Here is a 14,816-nt window from a genome sequence, read left to right as displayed (position 1 = left end):
AGCCGAGCGGCGTCGCGACTCGAGTCGCCCGTCCGCCGTCCCTGCCCCGTCCGGCCGCCCTCCGCCGTCCGCCGTCCAACTGCCCTGCCACGGCGCCACCGGGAGCACCTCGCCGTCGGCCAGCTGCCCCGCGCCTACGGGCTCCGGCCTCCAGCTTCTGCCTCTCTTCCTCTCCATGGAGGCCACGTCGGTGACTGCGAAGTGGGAGCGGACGCGGCGGCGCCGGCAGATCCGCCCGCCGCCCACGCGCGGCCGGCCGGCCCGCCCTCCGGCGCTCCTGCTGCTTGCTACAGCCTTCACTGCTGCGTCGTAAGTAGTTTTTTACTCTGAATTTTATTTAGATAACTAAATATATCAGCTTCAACGGTGTAACACTGAGTGAGTTATATTAAAATCCACCAGCCTGGATCTCTTAAACAGACGAAGAGTGTATGGCAAGATTTCTAGCCATGTACTCCCTCCGTTCCCATTTACCAGGCGTACGTGAGATGAGGATTTCCGGTTACCAAGAAGCTCCCATAAATACGGGCTTTGTACTATTCCTCTTGATTAACACCGGTGCCGCTTTCCCATTGGTTGCATGCAGCATACTCCCTTAGTTTTCCCCGTAAAATATGGACCATGCATGCAAGCATGCATACTAATGCTCCGTGTTTTGAGTGGCCAGAGTAATGACTGTTCGCTCGATACTCTCGCCCACGCCTGCTATTTTGGCCAAACCAAAAAACGCTTGCACGCCTGGTAAAAGTGAACCGAGGGAGTATTATTTAGCGCCCTCCCTGCCTGGTTTCTGGATCCGCCACTGATTGGCAGCTATCTAGACACTAATACATGTATAGGTATGATTGCATGAAGGATTAGAAAAATGGCTACAGGGGGATACCTGATTTAATTTCAAAAGTTTTCTACCGTATGATTTGGTATATTCCAGTAAAATACTTGAAAATTTCCCGATAAGGACTTGTACTACTATTGGTATCTTTATAGATCATACAGAGAACTAGTGGCTGATAAACTCACAGGGTTTTTACTTTCTTTACATGTTTGACACTATAGAACCTACCTAATCTGACCCCATGTACGTTCTTGTGTTCTGGATGTCCAGTTTTGATGGGTTCACAAGCACGTTCCAAGATAAACTCTTCAAAGGGTATGACATGGAAATACACAACCAAATATTCTACACGACGGTGTGCTCTTGTCTTTTTTTTTTTTTTTGACAGAACTGGTGGGGCCATAGCCCCTACAGAATTTTATTAACCATTAATTAAACAAAAAGTCCAAAGAAAGAATACAGTAAGCCTGAGCCAGAGCCAGAGCGAGTTCAGACAGTTAAGAAACAAAGAAAGTTTGAGTGGTATGAATTATGATCTATGTGCTACAACCAAAGTTTAACTTAATTTTGTACTAGGCCCAATATGCTGAAATTTGATTAGTAGTTCTGGACTTCCACCCGTTCTACCAGGATGAAGCTTGGATGAAACTAAGCAGAGGTCCGAACCGACTGATGTTGAAGAATCAGCGGATGAGTTGTGGTTAGGGGTGAAATGCCACTCGAACCCAGAGCTAGCTGGTTCTCCCCGAAATGCGTTGAGGCGCAGCAGTTGACTGGACATCTAGGGGTAAAGCACTGTTTCGGTGCGGGCTGCGCGAGCGGTACCAAATCGAGGCAAACTCTGAATACTAGATATGACCCAAAAATAACAAGTGTCAAGGTCGGCCAGTGAGACGATGGGGGATAAGCTTCATCGTCGAGAGGGAAACAGCCCGGATCACCAGCTAAGGCCCCTAAATGACCGCTCAGTGATAAAGGAGGTGGAGGTGCAAAGACAGCCAGGAGGTTTGCCTAGAAGCAGTCACCCTTTAAAGAGTGCGTAATAGCTCACTGATCGAGCGCCCTTGCGCTGAAGATGAACGGGGCTAAGCGATCTGCCGAAGCTGTGGGATGTCAAAATGCATCAACCTTATTAACAGTTGTGATGATTGTGCTTGCACGTCTCGGATACTTTTCCCTTTTTTACAGGGCTGATTCTCCAGAATCATCTGATTCCAGCTGTGGATTTTATGTTTCGCCACCCAGCAGTGGCGGATGCACGATGCGGGATAAGGGGGGGCTAAAACAATGGAGATGTTGATTTGCATGAAGATTTAATGGTGAAATCAAGCTTTTGCTACAGTGATTAGGCTTGAAATCAAGACATTAGGGGGGGCTGGAGCCCCCCCAGCCCCCCCTTTGGATCCGCCACTGCCACCCAGATTGCTTCTCTGATGTTCTAATCCTGTCCAGCGTAAGACTTACCTCCTCATCTTTTAATATGCACTGTTGCTTGCTCCTCCTCATCTTTTAATATGCACTGTTCCTTGCTCCTTTTTTCGAAATTTGCAAGTTCAGAATGTAAAGAAAAATCCACTTGAGCGTAGATGTAAGTGTTAGATGCAGGGTTTGCATGACGAACAGAAATGAAATATATATGTAGACAGATAGACATTGTGAAAATTTCAGTAGTGGAAAAGATATCTATGAAATATAACTCTTTTGGGTGATGTCAAATGTTTTGGTTTTCCTCTCCTGTGCCTACAAAGCGAAGCTACTTTTTTTTTTTTTTTTTTGAATACCTAAGGCAGCTTATCCTTTTGCTGTGGGATTTACATTATATACTATTCCAGGTTGCAACAGCTACTCAGTTCTTCATATCCTACACCATTCGAGCATTTGGGGCTCTCACATTTGCTACCATAATGACAACTAGACAGGTCGATATTGACATCTTCTGTTGGATCGCAGGTCACTGCGTAGGAAGTATGAGTGTGAGGTGGAGGGCCTAGGCTTAAACGGCCGACAGTGAGCTGGCGGCGCCATGCTCGGCGCCGAGGGTTTTGAGTGTCACGAGAGAGAGAGAGCGCGCTAGAGCACCAGTAAATCTCTGGCTGATCTTTCATTAACAGAAATGTTCCTTACTTGTACAAAATGCCTAAGCAACTGTTCCTGAACTAAAGGAATGAAAATCACACAAAACAATCTCCTAATGAATCGGCTCCTGATAACTGCAACGACGTCACCGAGCTGGTGACCGCACGCTGGCGTTGCGCGCCCGTCTCGGTCCTTCGCTCAGCCACTTGACTTGTTCCGGCGTTTGTAAACTTTACCGACCATAACATCACTCCACCCCTTGACGAACAGCTCGTCCTCGAGCTGGAAGGAGGGAAACTCAGCGCGAAGCTCCTCCAGAGGCTCCCACGTAGCCTCGGCTTCTGGCAAGCCCACCCACTGGACGAGGACGTGCCAGACGCCGCGACGGAGTTGTGCACCACGTAGAGCGCGCGCCGGCTGCTGAAGGCGACGACCATGGTGGAGCGGAGGCAGCACCGGTGGCGAAGTCGGCGGTGTCCCCTTGAACGGCTTGAGGACGCCCACGTGGAAGACGTCGTGGATGCGTGCGCCCTCCGGAAGGCGTAGACGGTAGGAGACGTCGCCCACGCGCTCGGTGACCTGGAACGGCCCGGCGAACTGCGGGCTCAGCTTGCCCTGCGGCCCGGGCAGGAGGGACTGCACCGGTCGGTGAAGGATGCGAAGCCACACCCAATCGCCCACGGCGAACTCCAGAGCGCGATGATGGCCATCATAGTAGCGCTTTGCATACTCCTGTGCTTGAAGAAGACGCTCCGAAAGTCGGCGAGGAACGCATCGCGGTCGTGCAACAAGTTGTCCACGGTGTCCGTGCGCGCGGTCCCGGCAGTGTAAGGGAGCAGGGCTGGCGGAGGGCGACCGTATACAATCTGAAACGGCGAGGTGCGCAAAGCGGAGTGATATGACGTGTTGTAGCAATACTCCGCCCAGGGCAGCCAATCAAGCCAGGCGCGTGACGATCGCTCGTAATGCAGCGGAGATACATCGTGATGATTTTGTTCACCGCCTCGGACTGCCCGTCTGTCTGGGGATGGAACGCCGTGCTGAGGTGGAGCTTGACGCCGGCGAACTTGAAGAGGTCGCGCCAAACATGACTAGTGAACACGGGTCCCGATCACTGATGATGGAGGTCGGGAACCCATGGAGGCGAACAATGGCGTCAACGAACGCCTTGGCAACCGAGGTGGCGGTGTAGGGGTGGCTCAACGCGATGAAGTGAGCGTGCTTGGAGAAGTGGTCCACCACAGTGAGGATGACCCTTTTGCCGTGAACTCGGGGATGGCCTTCGATGAAGTCGAGCGACATGTCGGACCACACCTGCGAGGGGACCTCTAGGGGCTGCAACAGGCCGGCAGGTTGCAGTGATTCCACCTTGTTCCGCTGACACACCGCGCACGCACGGACGAAGTCGTGGACGATGGCGCGGTCATGCTCGACGACGACGAAGTCAGTGCGGAGGCGATGCAGGGTCTTTTGAATACCCTCGTGCCCAGCGGAGTGGGCGATCTCGATCACCGTGGGCACCAGCGTGGAGGTCGGCGGAATGAAGACACGGGCGCCGTGGAGGATCAGACCGTCCACGACGCGCCAGGGCGCGCCACGCTCGGCGACGATGGAGTCCCGCAGGGAGCGGAGCTCGTCGTTGTCGTTCAGCTCACGGCGCAAGTCGTCGAAGAGGGCGAAGGACGGCCCGGACAGCGCGGCGAGGTGGTCGTCGCCTTCCGCGCGGCGAGAGAGGACATCGGCGACGGTATTGAGGGACCGTGGAAAGGCGCTGATCAAGCATGAACTTCAGCGCGTAGTGGTCCGTGCACACGATGAAGCGCCGGCCCTAGAGGTATGGACGCCAGTGTCGAACGGCTTGGACCAAGCCGATCAGTTCCCGCTCATAAGCTGCAAGCTTCAAATGCCGGGGTGCGAAGGGTCAGCTGAAGAAAGCGATGGCGCCGGCACCTTGGTGAAGCACCGCGCCAAAGCAGGAGCCAGACGCGTCGCAATCCATGGTGAACGGCTGCTCGAAGTCCGGAAGACGCAGCACAGGGGCAACAGACAGGGCCTGCTTGAGGGCGTCGAACGCCGTGGCGGCCTGGTCGTTCCACGCGAACACGTCTTTCCGGAGCAGCTGGGTGAGGGGCGCGGCAATGGACCTGACGTCCTAAATAAAGCGGCGATAGTACCCCGTCAGACCCAAGAAGCCCCGGAGGCCGCGCGTCGAGCGCGGAGGCGGCCAGGACGTGACCGCGGCCACCTTGTCCTGGTCCATGGCGACTCCTTCTAGCGAGATCACGTGGCCCAGCGAACGAGCACTTGCTGCGCTTGACGCGGAGGTGATGTTCCCGCAACGCCGTGAGGATTGCTTTGATGTGTTGGAGATGCATCGACCAGGAGGGGCTGTATATGAGTATATCGTCGAAAAACGACGAACTTGCGGAGGAATGGCTGCAGCACCGCGTTCATCGATGCTTGGAACGTGGCCAGCGCGTTCGTGAGGCCGAACCGCATCACCAAGAACTCGAAGTGGCCATGGTGAGTACGGAAGGCCGTCTTCGCCACGTCTTCATGGTGCACCCGCACTTGGTGATAACCGGACCGGAGATCCAGTTTGGTGAAGAACTGCACGCCGTGGAGTTCATCTATCATGTTTTCCAAAATAACAAGTCACCCACCCACACTTCTCGCTTGGTAAAAAAGCAAGCCAAGGTTCGCCATCTGCACTTCTCGCTGGGTAAAAAAGCAAGCCAAGCAAGTCGTGAAGGATCGTCATTTGCAAATGGTGGGAGTACAGCAAATGGAGAAGTGAACCAATCTCAGCATGACATATCAGCTTTAAAAAATAGATAATGAAAAATTTAGAAAGACTGTTGAATTACTCTACTCTTTTGGAGGATGTTCTATTTTAGAGAATGGCTAAATCATGGATTGTAGACTCTTATTGTACATAATCTCTTAGAGTTGCTCTAGTATCTGATCTAGCAAAGGCCGGAATTACATTGCAATTCGCACGAAACAGGTTACTGCCGGCTTGCAAATTGCAGCAAGAAAGCTGTGACTTATCCTACAGTCACAAACAAGAACATCACAATGAAATAATACGAGTGCAAGCTCTGACATGAGTCTTGTGATCCGGCTTCTACCCACAAGAACATCACGATGAAATAAAATGAGTGCAAGGATAACCTACAAAGACATCAAGGCATATCAATCACAGCAATCGGCATGAAGACATCAATGCATATGAGTGCAAGGATAACCTACAAAGACATCAAGGCATATCAATCACAGCAATCGGTATGAAGACATCAATGCATATCACAGTAATCGGTATGAAGACATCAATGCATATCACAGCCCTTTAAAAAAATGTATATCATAGTAATCCGGTATGAGTTTTCACTGTACAGCAGAGCAACGCGCAAAAAACAAGATTACCAGCTACGAACTGAGTTCTGATGTTATAAACTGCAGAAAAACAGAAGATTGGCAGCTAACAACTGAGTTCTATATAGTTTAAAAGTTATATGACCAATGGAGCCATTTATAAGCCAAGAGGATTACAAATCTGTTCCTTTCAAAGATGTACAAGAATGTTTAGGCTAAAAGTAACTGTTGACACACCATCTCCCAGTATCTGAGCTTACATTACAGGGGAGCGGATAATATACACCCAATTGGCCGATTGCGCCTACACCATGAGTGTTAATTCACAACGGATATAACGCCCATGGCAGCCTCCTGCCATTTGGACAAAAGATAGATCATGAGGCGCAGTTGCCTGATCCATCGCTTCTACTAAAATGGAATCTGTTTGTAGCCTATTATGTTCAAGGGAATGGTAGTGGCTTTATACCTCACTGACAATCATCAGGTACCGACTGATGCTGGAGGGCATGCCTTCGTTGAATGATAATTTGTGCCTGAGTTTGTTAAGCAACTACAATATCCTGATAGCTACCGCCTAATGTTAACTAACATTCAGTAGTTCCAAAAGATTCTCAGTTTCATGCTCCTTGAAAACCTGTATTGTTAAAACCCAACAAGAGTTAGTAATAAAATTCATAAATTGTCAACAGAATAAAGGTAAAATGGCAACAAGTAATATTGTATGGCACATGGGAATGTTCAGACACATGATACATTGCACACGTGCTCAAGAAAAAAAAGACACATTACACAGGTCCGCATCCGCATAAAAATCATCAGAGTTTAGCCAAACATCTTCAAACAAATCAATAACAAGTGGTACCAAGCAGGAATGCAGGGTTCAAGATAGAAGCCAAGGCTGTGGATTCAATCACTGCCATGGGTAGCTGGAGCATGCTTTCTGTTGTCAGCAAGGGATTCCACAAGAAATGCCAACCTAATCAAATCACTATTACTATCAGTATGATTAGTTGGAGCCTGGAGTGACACATGGCAAAAACACCAAGTTGAAGTTCTGCAGATGTGCACAGACAGACAAACAGCAACAACCTCCTAACATTTCAGTCTACACTACAAACAGGACAGATACGACAAAAACTAATAGCTAGAATGGGTCAAGAGTGGTCTCTAGGGACTAATAATCATTATTCCAGTATTCTCAACTAGAACCGAGTCAACCTGACACTAAATAATTCCTGTTTATTAGTCCACCAAACATCATCAGATGCCGTGGGTCCTTGACTATATAGGCATGGCAGATTACAAACAATAAAGATAAGTAATCTAAGATAACAATATACTTAACAAGATATCATTTCCAGTCAAACTTGTCTGCGCTGTAAATTATACAAATCAGGTACAGAAGCCAACCTCACAGGGCCTTTTCCTGCCTAAGACAGACTAGTATTCTATCCAATCTTGTCACTGATACATGAAAATAACCAAAGTTGTTGTCTGATAATTGATTTCGACCTTTTTATCAGTCACTAGGTTGAACCAATACAATTCTACATTCAAAGTTTAGAACATTAAGAACTACTTGGCACTCTGGCAGATGTTTATGTAGTATATAAAATGACATCTATAGAGAAACAATTACCATTGTACGAAAGTGAACGAACAATAAAATACAGATAGAGTCCATTGGTAAATTTCCAGATGCTAATAGATCATTATCCTTTGGTCACAGAAATTCAATCATGTATCAACTTCCATAAGTTTAGGATAACTGAAGGAATCCTAGAAACATATATCTGTAATGCGACATGAATTGATTGGCCTTATGTATCGTCTTTTGACACATCAATCACTAGCAGGATATATAATCCAATCTTTTCTAGATGACCAAACATCGATGTTACAAACTAACAATCTATGTTGACTAATATCAATAATTGAAAAGGGTGGGAAGAATCTAAGATAGGTAGGTGAAGCATGTGGGCCTCAGTATAACACTGAAGTTTACTGGAGTTTGCTATTTCAGTTTCAGTTGCAATGTTTATACTATTTGAGTGCTGTTACCACTAAAAGAGTCATCATCCAAAGCAAGAAATCAGTGAACTCCTAAATATAAGTTCCAAGCTCTTTATACAGCTTGACTGGTAGCTAAAAGCTTCAGAAGGCAGAACAAAGTGCAGAGAAGTAGAGGTGGTGCACAGTATGCACATACCTTGACAGGAAGAGCATCGCTGAGGCCTTTTCGATGAAGAAAATCACCAGTGACCTGTTGCCAATCAACAGCATCAACACTCTTGCTGCTTTCATTTTCGCCTCCTACCCATACATACACCATTTTCACTGCTTCACTTCTGATGGCATTAGATGTAACAAAAATCAAAACCTGACTTTGGGTCAAGATCCTTGCGTGCAAATGTAGTTAGCTTTTCCATGCTGGGCCACTGGTAGACTAACAGTTGTGCATTACTGCAAGCTTCTGAGTTACTATCAGTACGCTCAGTTAATCTAGTTTCAGAATGCGAGCTTGAACTATTACCAGTGCATTTTTCTGAGCAAAAATCACCAGTCCGCTGTTTAACACCATTTGTACTACTCTTATCTGAGGCCTCCTCAGTCCTGCGAATACTAGACGGTACCCTTGGCGGCAATACAAGATCCTTTTGGAGAGATGGTAGCTTTAGAAGTGTGAAGCCTCCTCTTCTTTCTGCTATAGAAGAGGTCTTGGAAGGAGAGCGTATTGATTCCAGGCCAGAAGGCTTCGAAGCTCCCTCATTAGATGATTGAGAAAGGGGAGACCTGGACGATGGCACCAAAGCATGAGGCAGATTAGATGAAGCAGGCGAGAGGCCAAATGATGGTGGGGAGCTAGTTGTAGGTGATAAGGAGGGTGAGTCTGAACTATACTTCGAGCTGACTACTTGAATCTGATGACAAGGAGCTTGGAGAAAGGAAAGGAGGTGAGGTTGATGCTTCAGCAGCCAGGTGCTTGTACACGGTCTACCCGTGGATCAAAATCCCTGATTAGAGAAGAATCTGAATAAACACGAAGCTATCGACCTGGAGATAAACTTGTGCCTCAGTAAACTCCAGCTACTTTCTCTAGCGGGAAGATGGGTCTCGTCCCCAGCACCAGAAGTTGAGAACGCTGGAACCACTCCCCCAGTGATTGCTTTGAAGACGAGCTCAAAATCAGCGTCATAAGACTCGATTCTCCGGCTTCCTGGGTTACTCTTGGATGCTGAATTGATCTGGTCCTTGCTAATCTTTGTATTACTCTCTGAATTAGGTGGCGTACTTGAAAATGCATCCCAAAACTCCTGTGGCTCCAAACCTTCTCTCACAACCTTGATGTGCCCCTGCACCTTCTCATACCTCACTACCTGAAACGCAGCAGCCTTTTGCATCCTTTTCCATTACCGGATCAGCACTTCATTCCAACCCAGACATAGATGGACGACAGAACATGTACAATGAACGCGCCTCTAGAGTCCGAGGGCGGCAGGGGATGGGTCATTGAGCATTTTGGGCACTAAATGCAGAGGGGCATACTGGGAGTGAGGCGCCATGCGGTACATCCTGAGCACTGAATTTGGGGACAACGGAATCGCATGCACACGCTTCTGGCACTGGAGAAGCTGGCAGGCAAAGCCCATGTTTGGATTCGCAATCCCCCGGGCAGCCTTGACAAACTGGAAGGCGTCATCGAAGCTCTGGCCTTCCCTCCACATCAAGTAGGCGATGACCAGAGACGTCGAGCGCGACACCCCCTGGCAGCAATGCACAAAGACACGGCCAGCCCTGCTCCCTCACATCCTCAAAGTAATCAAACACGTCGTAGAGGATGCTGGTGATGTCCTCGGTGGGGCTGTCCTGCAGCCAGAGCGTGCGGTAGACGAGGTCGGACTTGAAGTACTCCGGGCAGACGAAGCCCACGCAGTTGAGGACGTGGGTGATGCCGTTCTTCCTCAGGATGTCGCGGTTCTTGGCGACAGCGTCGCCACCGAGGTAGACATGTTCGGCGACCTTGGAGCACTCCTTGTCGAAGAAGGCGATCTGGTCCTTGCGTCCCTGCGAGCGGAGCGAGGAGAGATCGAGCCGGAGCCCCTCCCCGGGCTTGGCGGAGGAGGGCCTGGAGGCGCCGGGCGTGGTGGGGTTGGGCCACTCGCCGACGTCGTCGGAGCCAGGCCTTGGGCCACTCGTCCAGGCTGCGGCGGGTGATGGCGAGCGGCTGCAGCGGCGGGAGGCAGGACCGCGCCTTGGAGCTCATCGACCGCGGGGTGAGCGGCGGCGGCGGCGGGACGCGGCGGGACTGCCCGCCCCCGCCCTACCACCTGCCCCCGGCCCCGCCCGCGGCGTCCGGCGGCGGTGCCGGCTCCCTCGGCTCGGACCACGGACACGGAGCGCCAGAACTTGCGGCCCCCGGTCCCGGCCGGCGCCGGGCCGTCGTCGGGGGTCGCCATGGGCCGGCCACGAATCGGTAGCCTCCTCAGGCGGCGACGGACGCTGCGCGGAGACGGCAGAACGGCTTAGGCCATTTCCGTGCCACGGGACCCCAAAAAAAAATCCTCAAAAAAAATGGGGGGAATCCGCACCTGATCCGCCCGCGGCGGCAAATCCGGCCCGGGCGCGGCGGTCCGCGGCGGATCGGGGCGGGCGCGGGCCACCAGATCGGGAGATCGGCGCGCCACCAGTTGGTCGCCCTCCTCTCGAACGACGGGGAGGGGAGCGGAGCGGAGGAGGAAGGGGAAGCAGTGGCCCTAGTGGGTGAGGATTTTCAGGAGGCGCCGGGGCGATCAGGGCCGTTGGATGCGCTTCGGGATCCGTGCGGGAGGGATCCGACGGGTGGCTGCGCGGTGGGCCCCGGGTTTGACGGGGGTGGTGTTGACTGGTCTCGCTGCAGCGGCTGGTCGAGGAAGGCAGGAGGAAAGAAGACTGCGTGTCATGTCCCCCCAAAAATGTTAGGTGCACCTGCTCTTTGGACACTTGCGAAACAAAATCGTGGATGGTATTGTGCCGGGGGACGGGGATGGTTTCCGATAGGATTAGATATTCCGTGTCTTGGATCATGCGTGTTTTGTGACGATTTAGACACTTTAGGTTATTGATTGCGGTGTCGATATCCGGATGACGAAGTTAAGGAGATGCTTTTGTGTGAGTCTCGCATGTCATAAAGGGTCGGTTCTAGCGAGCAAGAACCGACAAGAATTTTCTTGTGTTTCGAAGGTGCCTGGAGAGACAGCGAATCTTGTTGCATATCAGGAGTCGATTTTTTCTGGTGTGTTGTGACGCTAGCTTTATTGGTGGAACAAGGACGCGATCGGTCGATGAGTTGGTTGGTTTTCAATAGATCAATGATATGGTTATTTGCTAGGATTTGAATGCTCTAGGTTATTCATTACGATATCGGCAACCAAGCAATTAATTTATGGGCACCGTACAAGAGTCGCGTAAAAAAGTTTAGCTTTGGTGAGAATTGACAAAAACTCTTTACGCACCAATGGTTGCCTCAAAAGGGGATGAAACTTGCTACATATCGAGAACCGATTGGTGTGTCCTGACGTCATCTTATATTGGTAGAGCAAGGACATGATTGGTTGGTTAGTTTCGGGACACCGGTAAAACGACGGAGGTGTACATAAAGTTAAAATTAAGAGTTAAGACAAACTTTGACCCTACAGGAAAAGAGTGATGGCACTTGATGTGTGCTCCTACTACAAAAAAAGGGGATTCCATTTGCTAAAAAATGTCATGGGAATATTAGGTGGGAGACAATTTTGTTTGCTCCTGTGGTCATGCTGTTGGGTACTCCTTGCCTTATCTTTTTGTATAGCGAATGGCCATCAAGGTGTAGGCTTACGCTGTTGCCCTTGTCGCCTTGTGTGATAAAGGGGTATTAAGAATCCGGTCTACTGCTACTCTCGCCGCAGTTTCAGGAAATTCGCAGAGGACGACGGTCCAACTCAAAATAAGCACTTTATTTTTCTTTTATCTTAACGAACTGAAAGCTTAATATGTTTGATACCTGGCTTGTGATCGAGGAAGGCCCCGTTCGGCTGGAGGAATTCTAGATGAATCTGGATGAAAAGTCGGGTTTAAGGGAAGGCAAACGAGGCCAAACTGAATATGTTTGATACCTGGCTTGTGTTTGTTTTCATAGCAAATTTATATACTTATTTCTTCTCTCTGTTCTTTGCATTGACGATCTTTCCTATAATATGTTTTTTATCAGGGCTGAGGCTAGCGTGGTGAGAAGCAGTGAGCTTCATAGTCCGGTTATGGATTTGCCAATATTTGAAGCGCTATAAACGCAGTCTCACGTATATCGGTATATGAGACGTTTGCGCACTCTGTTGTTCGTTTTCGAATACTATGTGACGTTTCAAACAGCGTATTAGTTCATAGAATACTCGTTTCTTTCTAAAACCTAGATTTGAGCCAAGTCAAATTTACTCAGATTTAACTAGGATTATTATATAATGTAAATAGATCTACTGTCAAAATATATTTCATAATCAATCTAACTGTATCGCAAAAGTTACTACTTTTTTATGAATTTAGCTAAATTGAAAACTGTTTGACTACTCTCTTGAAGATACCGTCCTGTTTTTCAGTGGTACTTTTCAGCGAAGGAATAATATTTTTCTCTCATAATAAATCAACATCAACATCAGCGACAGCTAAATTTTAACGAAACGAACAAGACACTATAGTTTAAGATAACTTCGTCAGAATCTCCCCGTTCAAATCTTGTAATTTCAGTAAGAGCAAGTATTATAAGCGGCGAAGAGCTGGCAAAATCCGACGTGGGAGAGAGAGAAAGCAGGAGAGAGAAGAAAGCGGGCGACTCGTGAGATGCCGGCAAAAAGTGGTCGAAATACACTGTGGCTGCCGCTCCCCTACTCCGATTCTTCCACGTCGCAGCGAAGCATTAAAGATCAATGGGGTCTACCACCACCACTCGGCAGCTCGGGTGACCTAGAGCTTCTTGCAACCTGCCAGCAGACGTATCCATTAGCCTTGCTCTAACAGATCAAATCAGATACTTGTCGACATATACACTCATCCTCCGCCGGCTCGTCACATCCTAGCGGATAGCAGGTACGCGTCAGCGTCACAACAGTGGCATCGGGTCCAAGAAACCGGTGGCTAAAAGTTTACTTCGCTGACCGGGAAGTTACCAGTCCAAGTAGTAAAAACTGTCTGCAGCGGCACGTCGGCACGTACAACCAACCAGAGGAGCAACATCACACTCACATACATACATAGGCAAAAGTGAAAAACATGTATTCCCCTGTCCTAAATTATAATCTAAGAATTTTAAAGAATAAAAATATTTCAAGTTTAACTAAATTTATACGATAAGATAATAACATTTACGATACCAACCTCGTTAAGTTCTTCATTAATTATATTTTCATAGTATATCTATTTAATGTCATAAATCTTTATAATTCTTTCTATATTTTTTGTCAAAGTTGAGATGGTTTAACTCTCCATGCTTAAAATGGTTTATAATTTGGGACCTATTTACAGGTATCCACGAGTATACCTCGCTGACACGTCACATCACATTCCCAATTCCACAGGTAGGAAATGAACAACATGGAATGGAATGGAAGCACACATCAGATTCAGAGATGGAGAACGGCAGAGCCACTCTCCAGCCAGTCTGCCTCAGTGTCACTGTCCACAAGTCTTCGGTTCCAACACAAAGTTTCACACGTCTTTTCAGTGAAATTCAGCAGAGTTCAGGGCAGGGCATTGGAGAGGGGGGATAGTGGCCCTGTTCGCTTTGTCTGATGAGCCTCTTCCAACAAATTAGCAAACAGTACTTTCATAACAGGGCCAGTATGCCATGCAGCCTGTTCGGGAGGCCGTATCGTATCGTGGATTATTTATTACTGGCCGATTTGGTGTGAGAGAAAAACACTATTTCCGACTGGAAATTTACGATCGTTTACGATAAGCGAAGAGACTGTACTTCACCTGCACTGCACTGCACTGCCCGCCAGTCACCACAGGTTCAGAAGCAGCCAAACATGGCAGTGGATATAGAGCAGAAGGCCACAGAGATGTATAAATGGCCAACGAGGGTGACATGGGAAGGACAGTGACCTATAACAAGGGGCCAAACCCATTCTCATCGCTCAAGCACGACGGGCGGTCGCAAATTACACGCGCCATTAATGCGCAGCTTGGACCAGCAGGTTTCAGGTAGACCAAACTCAGGAAAGGATGGCGTCCGACAGCGACGGCTTCCCCAAAAATCCAAATGCAGTCGAGCAAGCAAGGCACAAGGCAGCAATAGAAATATCCACACTGAGATCACTGCTCTCTTACCAGTTCAATTCAAAGGAGCTTTGCCCAGTTGTCTAGTTGCTGAACCTGGTTCACATACACGTGGGAGGAATTCAATGACAAGGCTGTTAAAAAGGTGCCTGAGTTTTACTGTTATGCCGATGACCAGCTTCTCCCCGGTCAGATTTGAATGGCGCAGTTTTATTTGAGTTTGGGAATCAAACACAGAGAC

General features: G+C 48.9%; 1 pseudogene; it reads right to left on the bottom strand.

Annotated features, from left to right (window-relative positions):
* Nucleotides 1-6,385: 6,385 nt before the first annotated feature.
* Nucleotides 6,386-10,746, bottom strand: LOC136512878 (protein-tyrosine-phosphatase MKP1-like; annotated as a pseudogene).
* Nucleotides 10,747-14,816: the final 4,070 nt, after the last annotated feature.

This window comes from Miscanthus floridulus, chromosome 16, assembly GCF_019320115.1.
Source record: "Miscanthus floridulus cultivar M001 chromosome 16, ASM1932011v1, whole genome shotgun sequence".
Lineage (NCBI taxonomy): Eukaryota > Viridiplantae > Streptophyta > Magnoliopsida > Poales > Poaceae > Miscanthus > Miscanthus floridulus.
This window is presented reverse-complemented; position numbering and strand designations above follow the sequence as displayed.